Source organism: Dendrobates tinctorius, unplaced genomic scaffold, assembly GCF_039654945.1.
Source record: "Dendrobates tinctorius isolate UK_male_01 unplaced genomic scaffold, ASM3965494v1 ptg000254l, whole genome shotgun sequence".
NCBI lineage: Eukaryota > Metazoa > Chordata > Amphibia > Anura > Dendrobatidae > Dendrobates > Dendrobates tinctorius.
This window is the reverse complement of record NW_027361921.1, coordinates 11,332,554-11,342,579: the sequence shown is the minus strand read 5'-3', so window position 1 is coordinate 11,342,579 and position 10,026 is coordinate 11,332,554.

Here is a 10,026-nt window from a genome sequence, read left to right as displayed (position 1 = left end):
CAGGGACATATTCGGGCCAACGGGCCTTTTTTTTTCTCAAGTAGATTTTTACTCACAAAAAGCATATCAGGATACAAATTTTCCAAAAGTAAACATTTTTACATAATAACTCCCCCGTGTACTAACAACCCCCCCCCCCGAACCCTATTAGATCGCTTGTATTGTCCATATATTCTTCATCTGGAAAGAAAAATAAAGGTTAGTAATATCCTTCCACTATTTGTGACATTACAGGTAGCATCTCACATATTCAAGGTGCCTCTAGGCCCCTCCAGCGCATATACAAGACCTTAACCAAACTCTAGCCAAGGTGTCAATAGCTTTTCATATAGCGCCAATTTCCCTCTTTTTTTGTAAACCCCCTTTCTAGCATAATGGTATTTTTCACATATTTAAGATATTCTTCTCTCGAGGGCGGCACCTCTTGTATCTAGTTTCTCGCAATGACTTTCCGAGCCATATAGAGTAGTCTGGCTATTGCTGTCTTCATAGTATTATCTACTATAATCTCATCCACATCACCCAACAAACATACCACTGGATCCTTTGGAACCACACATCTGTACGCTCCCTCTACCCGACACAAGACCACCATCCAGAAAGAAAACAGTCTCGGGCATGTCCACATCATATGAAATATACCTGCACCTTCGTTTCGACATCGGGGACATTCAGACGTTGTTCTTAGACCAGCCTTGAACAGCACATCCGGGGACTTGTACACTCTGTGTATTATATAGAGTTCAGACAGTCTATATGGCTCACTCAGCGATAATTTTGTGATCCACCCCAGAGCGGACTCCCATCTCTCATCCTCCAAAGGGCCCAACTCACCCTCCCACTTGGCCCTGGCGCCAATTGGGAATTTCAATAGGAAAGCATGCAACAGATCCCCATACAAAGAGGATATAACCCCACTTGTAGACCCCTTCCCACATACATACTCCAAGACAATATCCCCCTGTATTTCAAGATTGCAACCTTACACTGAGCTATAAATGCGTGCTTCATCCTTGCATAGTGGAACCCACCCGAATCTCTGAGCCCAAATTCCGATTGTAGCTGAGAAAAGGATTTCAGTCCCTGTGGGTCCACAATCTGGAAAACAAAATGGATCCCTCTATCCTGCCATTCGCCCAGTCTTCCCATGCATCTGAATTCTGGTAGATTAATATTATACCAAATTGGCGAGAGATATTGTGGGGAATTGTTTCCCAAGCACCCCCAATGATCCATCCTCCAAACATTGTACCACTGGACACCGATTTGTCAGTTTTTCCAAAATGTGTTGCATCCCACCAGAAGTTGCTTCAAGCAACCACCCTCTCAAGTGCTGGCACTGGGCCGCAAGGAAGTATAGTTCAGGATTAGGCAGGGCCAGGCCCCCATCATCCTTAGAGTGTTGCAGGGTTTCCAGTCTAATATGAGGGTGTTTCTTCCCCCACACCAATCCCCTGAACAGGACGTTTATTTGTCTAAATTTCCCCTGAAATATCCAGACAGGTACATTATGCAGAATATACAAAATTTTGGGCATCAGAATCATTTTAATTAAATTAACCCGGCCCACTACCGACAAGTGCAGCTTAATCCAAGCTCCTATTTTCGCCTTGAGAGCATCTAACATGGGGGTCAGGTTTTTATGTAAATAATCTGTGATTGGCAGTGATACACATATTCCTAAATACTTAAATTGATCCACTACTTTAAGCCTGCCCTCCTCTACTGTTCCCCTTAAACCTTCCATCATGTCGTCTATTGCAAACAAATTGGATTTACCCCAGTTGATCACCAATCCCGACAGCCTCCCAAACCCTTCAATAAGTTGTATGGCTTTACCCAACGATGTTTTTGGGTCACTTAGAAATAGCAAGACATCATCTGCGTATAGCGCAATTTTTTCCTCTACCAGGCCGTATTTGAATCCGGACACCCCCCTCGATTGTCGAATTTTGGCGGCCAGTGGTTCCATCGCCAGCGCAAATAAAAGAGGGGAGAGCGGACACCCTTGCCTCGTCCCTCTGTGAAGTTCTACCGTGTGATTGCATTCCATTCACTCTTATCCTAGCCAGTGGCTGAGTATATAATAACCGAACCCAAGAAATAAATTGTGGGCCAAATCCCAAATGAAGCAGAACCTGCCACAAATAGCTACATTCCACACTGTCAAATGCCTTATGGGCATCCAACAATGCCACCACCCTCTGGCCAGAGTTATCGGCTTGCAACTGCATATTCAAGAAAGGCCTTCTCAGGTTGACAGCCGTAGTCCTGTCAGGCATGAATCCAGACTGGTCTGGGTGTACTAATTTAGAAACAACACCTGACAGCCTAATCGCCAACACCTTGGCCAGGAGTTTAACATCCGTTGTGAGCAGTGAAATTGGTCTATATGATTCTGGCATCTGAGGATCCTTATCTTCCTTTGGGATGACAACTATTATAGCTTCTCTCATAGACAACGGCAAGATCCCCTTACTTCTGGCCTCTTCCAACACCACTTTAAGTTTTGGTATTAACACCTTGTTAGGGCTGGTGGAACGCACCAAATAATAAAGATGGTAATAAGGTGTGTTCGCAGCCCGGGGTCCACCGTGCAGGGGTGGTAACCTGCTGCTCAGTAATGGCGGATGCTATATGGCGGTATACTATAAAAACACACGCGGGTTATCGTCACCCGGTGTGTATGGGGGCGGACTCTGTTGCTTCACAGAGCCGCACTACCGCTGAACATAAACGCAGGAGAATGTTTGTGCTCACAGAGCTCGGCTAAAATAGTGCACAGTGTACGGCCACAGAACGCTACCCCAAGGACACGGGGTTAGAGTCCCTCTAGGCGCACGGTGCCGCTGCCATGAGCGCCACTAAAGACCCTGGCAGTGGAGTGTGGAGCATGTGCACTGAGGCGTGCTGGATCACTGGTGAGGACCAATGTCTGACTCAAACCCTGAGCTACCTACACCTAAGCCTGGGCGATAGCAGGCTAGACAGCACAACACATGCGTACCAAGGGTAGGGGTATCATAATGAGTCAGTCACCAGATACATTCATACGTGCATACATCTCTCACACCTTATAGTCTGTAAATACAGTCTATCCTAGCGCATGGGCGAGCGGCCATGCAAACCTTTTATAGCCACGGGCGTCCAGGACCTTCCTGGCTTCTCAGATGGGCCAATCAGAACACGAGCAGGACCTGAGCACGTGACCCTCGATCTCCAATGGGAGATCACTCCACGGGCATGCTCAGTGGCCCGACATGAGGACTTAGTCTCTGGAGAATCTCACTGCTGAGCAGCCTGCATTGTCATAGCTGTGCCAGAGGTGGCAGCAGCAAGCAAACCCACGGAGTTAGCCTGGGCAGAGTGCTGGGACCGACGAATCTGCTGAGCAGGCTCCACTGCGGCAGAAGAAGAATGGGAGACGGCTGGGTGAAAGGCTCTGGATTCCTGCTGTGTGGTGGAAGAGCCAGACGGTAGACCACAGAGCTGATCTGCTCGAGGAACTTGAAGGGGCCAATGTAGCGCAGTGCGAACTTAGCGGACTCTACCCGCAGCCTGATGTTTTGGGCGGAGAGCCACACCAAGTCGCCAGGGGCAAAAGTCGGAGCAGTGCGGTGTGCGTCAGCGGAGGTCCTCATTCTCTCCCGGAAGCCCGGATAGCATCCTTGGTGCGATCCCAAATGGCGCGTGCCTCCACCGCCCAGTCTGCCACCCTGGAGTCGGTGGATGACATGGGCATGGGCACAGGGATGCGCGGATGCTGGCCGTAATTTAGGAGGAATGGGGTCTGACTAGTGGAGTCAGCCACAGCATTGTTCAAAGCGAACTCTGCCCACGGCAGCAAGGATGCCCAGTCGTCCTGCCTGGCCGAGACAAAATGTCAAAGATATGAGATCAGGGCCTGGTTGGCTCTCTCTACCAACCCGTTCATCTCCGGATGATAGGCCGAGGAGAGATTCAGCTCAATGCAGAGCAGGGAACCAAGCTCTCTCCAAAACCGGGAAAAAAACTGAGGACCCCGGTCACTGACAATCTTGTCCGGCATGCCATGCAGGCAGAAAACGTGCTTAATGAACAACACTGCCAGGCCCCGTGCAGAAGGTAACCGGGAGAGAGGTACCAGGTGCACCATCTTAGAGAAATGGTCGGTGACAACCCAAATGACCGTGCTGCCACTGGACTTGGGTAGCCCCACCACAAAGTAAATACCAACCATCTCCCAGGGCCTGTCCGCTACCGGCAGAGGATAAAGAAGCCCAGCGGGCCGCTGCCGAGAGGACCTATTCTGGGCGCAAGAGACGCACGCCTGAATATAGTCCCTGACGTCAAAGGCCATATGCGGCCACCAGTATGTCCTCGCCAGAAGCTCAGAGGTCCGTTTTGTCCCGAAATGTCCACCCACCCTGGACGAATTAGCCCAAGAGAGGACCTCCGGTCGCAGACGGGCAGGGACAAATGTCTTGCCCGGAGGTACTGACTCAAGGGCAACTGGAGCCACAGTCCTCAGGCTCTCGGATGGGACGATCAGCCGAGGCTCATCCTCCTCTTCCTCCGATGACACCATGGAGCGGGAGAGAGCATCGGCCTGGATGTTCTTCTCCCTGGAGAGAAAATGGAGGGTGAAGTGGAACCGGGAAAAGAACAAAGACCATCTGGCCTGGCGAGAATTTAGCCGCTGGGCTGTTTGCAAATACACCAAGTTTTTGTGGTCGGTGAACACCTGGAAAGGGTGGCGAGCCCCCTCCAGGAGGTGTCTCCACTCCGAGAAGGCCAACTTCATCACTAGCAACTCCCTGTCCCCGATGGCATAATTGCTCTCCGCCGGTGTGAAGGTCTTGGAGAAAAAGAAGCATGGGTGCTTCCGACCTTGCGTGTCCTTCTGAAACAGGACTGCTCCAGCACCGACGGAAGAGGCATCCACTTCCAGAATGAAGGACTTATCTACATCGGGGCGATGTAGAATGGGAGCGCTAGCGAAATGGGACTTATTTGAGGAGAAGGCCTTGGAGACCGGTTCCGACCATAACTTGGGATTTGCACCCTTCTTGGTCAGGGCTACCAAGGGTGCAACCAAAATCGAGCAGTGGGGGATGAATTGGCGATAGTAATTTATGAACCCCATAAAGCGCTGCACCGCTTTGAGAGAATGAGGTTCCTGCCAATCCATCACCGCCTGTAGCTTGGCAGGATCCATAGCCAATCCCCGGGCGGAGATGATATAGCCGAGGAAAGGCAAGGACTCCTGCTCGAACACACACTTCTCCAACTTGGCATATAGGGAGTTTGCCCTCAGGCGATCGAAAACTTTGCAAACATCTCTCCGATGTAAGTCAATATCTGGAGAGTAGATGAGAATATCATCCAGATAGACTACTACCGAGGTAGTAAGCATATCCCGGAAGATATCGTTCACAAAGTCTTGGAAGACGGCCGTGGCATTACAGAGGCCGAAGGGCATCACCAGGTATTCATAGTGCCCATCCCTGGTGTTAAATGCCATCTTTCATTCATCCCCCATCACGGATGCGAATCAGGTTGTAAGCCCCCCGCAGATCAAGTTTGGAAAACACCCTCGCTCCCCGTAGCCTATCAAACAGCTCTGATATCAGGGGCAGAGGATACTTATTCTTAACGGTGATGGCGTTAAGTTCCACTGACTTCCTAATGAATCCTCTTGCCAGATTCTCCCTGATGTATTGAGACATGGCCTCTGTCTCCTGGAAAGATAGGGGATAGACTCGACCCCGGGGAGGCTCAGAACCAGGCAAGAGGTCAACAGGACAGTCATAGGGGCGATGCGGTGGAAGGGTCTCCACCGCCTTTTTGGAGAACACGTCCGCATACTGTCGATAGTGTTTGGGGAGCAAGGAGAGATCTGCGGGAACCTCGGTGGAGGCAACCTGAACGCACTCCCTCAGATATCTACCCTCACATGATTTACTCCACCCAATAATCTTCCCTGAGGACCACTCTATATGGGGGGAGTGGTACCGCAACCAGGGGACCCCTAGAAGTACTTGGTCAATACCCTCGGGCATGACGAGGAGGGATATCATCTCCTGATGAGATGGAGCCACTGAGAGTAACAAGGGGGCGGTCTGGTGGGTTATCTGTGAGGGTAGAGTGGCGCCGTTCACCACTCTGACGGTGACTGGTGTAGACATCATAACCAGGGGTATAGCGTGCCGTTGAGTGAAGGCTGACGACATAAAATTGCCCTCTGCCCCAGAATCCATGCAAACCTCCACCACCAGAGTGGAAGAATAAAACTCAAGTGTCCCCTTAAAGGACAGCTTGGAGGAAAGCGCCACTGATTCTAGTGTGCCGCCTCCTACAGCCACTAGGCGCGAACGTTCTCCCAGCTACTGTGGGCACCGGTTGGCAAGGTGACCGGACTGCCGGCAAACATGACAGCTCACAGGAGCTCTAGCGAACCGGGGCCTGGATCCCTCACGGGAAGCCCCTTGAGGCTCGGACGCCCGATCGGAAGATTCCAGAGGTTTAGCAAAACTAGGTGCCAACCTAAACCTCTGCCTACACTGGGCCCGCTTCAACCTTCGCTCGGCGAAGCGAAGATCAATACGGGTGGAGACAGTGATAAGCTCCTCCAGTGTAGCGGGAATCTCCCTGGTGGCCAGAGCGTCCTTCACATGGCCAGCCAAACCTCTCCAGAATGCCGGAATGAGGACCTTATCTGGCCACTCTAACTCTGAGGCCAGCATCCAGAACTGGACGGCAAAGTGGCTGACCATGGACGAGCCCTGTGACAATGCCAGCAGCCAGAGTGCGGTGTCATGGGTGACTCGTGGTCCCAGGAAGACCTGCTTCAGAGTGTCCAAGAACCGCGAGACACTCTGCACCACATGATCACCATGCTCCCACAGCGGTGTGGCCCACTCCAGAGCCCTGCCCGACAAGAGGGAAATAATAAATTCCACTTTAGCCCGCTCAGAGGGGAATCGTGCTGCCAGCAGCTCCAGCTGTATAGAGCACTGGCTTACGAAACCCATACAAGAAGCACTATCACCCGAGAACTTCTTGGGCAGCGGGAGGCGGGACAAAGTCGGGGCAGGGATGGCTGTGGTCAAACGAGAGACAGCCTCTGCGGCTGCCTGAACATCGACCGCAGTAACATCCGCAGCTGAGGCTGAACGCTCGAGAGCTGCCAATCTGCCCTGCAGCTGCCGGATGTACTGCAGCAGTCGCTGTTCATCCGCCATTACTAGCCAGACCCTGGCGCTAGGATAATGATAGGGCTGGCGGAACGCACCAAATAATAAAGATGGTAATAAGGTGCGTTCGCAGCCCGGGGTCCACCATGCAGGGGTGGTAACCTGCTGCTCAGTAATGGCAGATGCTATATGGCGGTACACTATAAAAACACACGCGGGTTATCGTCACCCGGGGTGTACGGGGGCGGACTCTGTTGCTTCACAGAGCCGCACTACTGCTGAACATAAACGCAGGAGCCTGTTTGTAAAAATAGCGCACAGTGTACGGCCACAGAACACTACCACAAGGACACGGGGTTAGAGTCCCTCTAGGCCCACTGAGCGCGCGGCGTCGCTGCCACAAGCGCCGCTAAAGACGCTGGCAGTGGATTGTGGAGCACGTGCACTGAGGCGTGCTGGATCACTGGTAAGGACCAATGTCTGACTCAAACCATGAGCTACCTACACCTAAGCCTGGGTGCTAGCAGGCTAGGCTGCACAACACATGCATACCAAGGGTAGGGGTTTCATAATGAGTCAGTCACCAGATACATTCATACATGCATACATCTCTCACACCTTATAGTCTGTAAATACAGTCTATCCTAGCGCATGGGCGAGCGGCCATGCGAACCTTTTATAGCCACGGGCGTCCGGGACCTTCCTGGCTTCTCGGATGGGCCAATTCGAACACGAGCAGGACCTGAGCACGTGACACTCGATCTCCAATGGGAGATCACTCCACGGGCATGCTCTGTGGTCCGACATGAGGACTTAGTCTCTGGAGAATCTCGCTGCTGAGCAGCCTGCATTGTCATAGCTGTGCCAGAGGTGGCAGCAGCAAGCAAACCCACGGAGTTGGCCTGGGCAGAGCGCTTTGACTGACGAATCTGCTGAGCAGGCTCCACTGCGGCAGAAGAAGAATGGGAGATGGCTGGGTGCAAGGCTCTGGATTCCTGCTGTGCAGTGGCAGGAACCCGACGGCTAACACACCTCTTCCATCCCTTTAAAAATATCCACTGGAAGCCCATCCATCCCCGGTGCTTTCCCTTTCATCATTGACCCCAGGGCCCTTCTCAACTCCTCATCAGTGATGGGAGCCTCCAAACACTCTCTGTCCTCATTCTCCAGTCTGGGAAGTTCAATCCCCTCTAAAAAAAAAAAGTCACAGTGTCCTCAACAGATGCGCCCGCCCGAGAGGAGTACAAATCTGTGTAAAATTCAGTGAAAACATTCAAAATGTCCGCACTTTCCGTCACTCTAGTGCCATCCCCTGAAAACAGAGAATGCACATGTGAGGTACACCTCTGGGCCAAAGCCACCAGCGACAACATGTGTCCCACACTCTCACCCTCTTGATAAAAAGCCAGCCGCTGGAATTCCCTTCTCCTTTCGGTTCAGGAAGATTTTATCTACATTCTTTTGTGAAACCTTCATTCTGTTTCTAGCTTCCACCGTGTTGAGAGTCACCATTTCGTCCTCAGCTTCCTTTAACCTCTCTGTCGCTTCCTTCTCCAGCTGCTTTGTCTTTGCCTTACATCTACTAATATCTATAAATAATAACCCTCTCAAATACGCCTTCATAGCATCCCAAACAATAGACATCTCAGCGCTACCCTCATTAAAGGTAAAATACTCCACCACCGCCAGTTGTATTCCCTCTAGATCTAAGCTATTCAACCAGTTAGGGTGAATTTTCCACTCTCCCCTGCGCCCGACCAGTGTCTCCGCTGACCACAACTCCACCTCAACTGGGCAGTGATCCGAGACTGCCCTAGGCAGGTACCTCACCTCCTTCACCATTGAATCCATCATCTCATTTCCCAAAGCCATGTCTATTCTAGACAGGGTGCTGTGTGCCGGTGAATAACATGAGTACCCCCTTTCCCCAATATGTCTCACCCTCCACAAATCAACTAATCCAATCTCCTGTATATATGTGCCAAATGGGGTGACATGACTGTGTCCTATTTTGAGTGTTCTTGTTTTTGTCCCAGAAGTCATCATATATATTATTGAGATCCCCAATAATCAAAAGAGGCATACCTCCCCTACGACCAGTCAATTCCATCACTTCTCTGATTTTCTTACTTGAATATGGGGCGGGATATACATGGAGAGAACACACAAAAGCACCCTAAACATCTTACATATCACCACCACATATTGTCCATCCGCATCAACATGCACTTCCATTTCCTCATATCTTGTTCCCATGAGAACTAAGACCGACACCCCTCTTGAGTACGTAGAGAAGGTGGAGTGATAAGCCTTCTGTATCCAATTCCTTTTCAACATATCCACTCTCTCTCGGACTAAGTGCGTCTCAAGTAAACATATCAACGAAGCCCTCCGGTCTCAAACATACTGCAGGACAGCCGCCCTCCTCGTCCTATCAGCCAGACCTCTTACATTCCAGCTCAGAACTTTAATCTGAACCCCCATAACATCACTTAAATATACTGTACATCAACCCCTCCCTTCCATACAAGCAGTCTTCCACAGCCTCCCCCCTTAAACTCCCTCACCCCATTTCCCCTCCCAAGACTGTAGTATCTTCCTCTCATCGAGAGCGGGGCTCCTCTGCCCAATACACACACTCTTTGTTCGACTTTCCCCTCCCGCCACCATCGAAACCACAACTCTGTACATTAGTGCAAATCTACTAAAACATTCCACATTAAAGAGAAAATACATTGCGTCGCTGCAGCACTCCATGTCAGAACGCCACCTCCTCCCAAACTGTGTATAACAACAGCATCAAAAAGAGCCTGTAAATACAGACTCAACATTCCATAATCTGCGAACAATG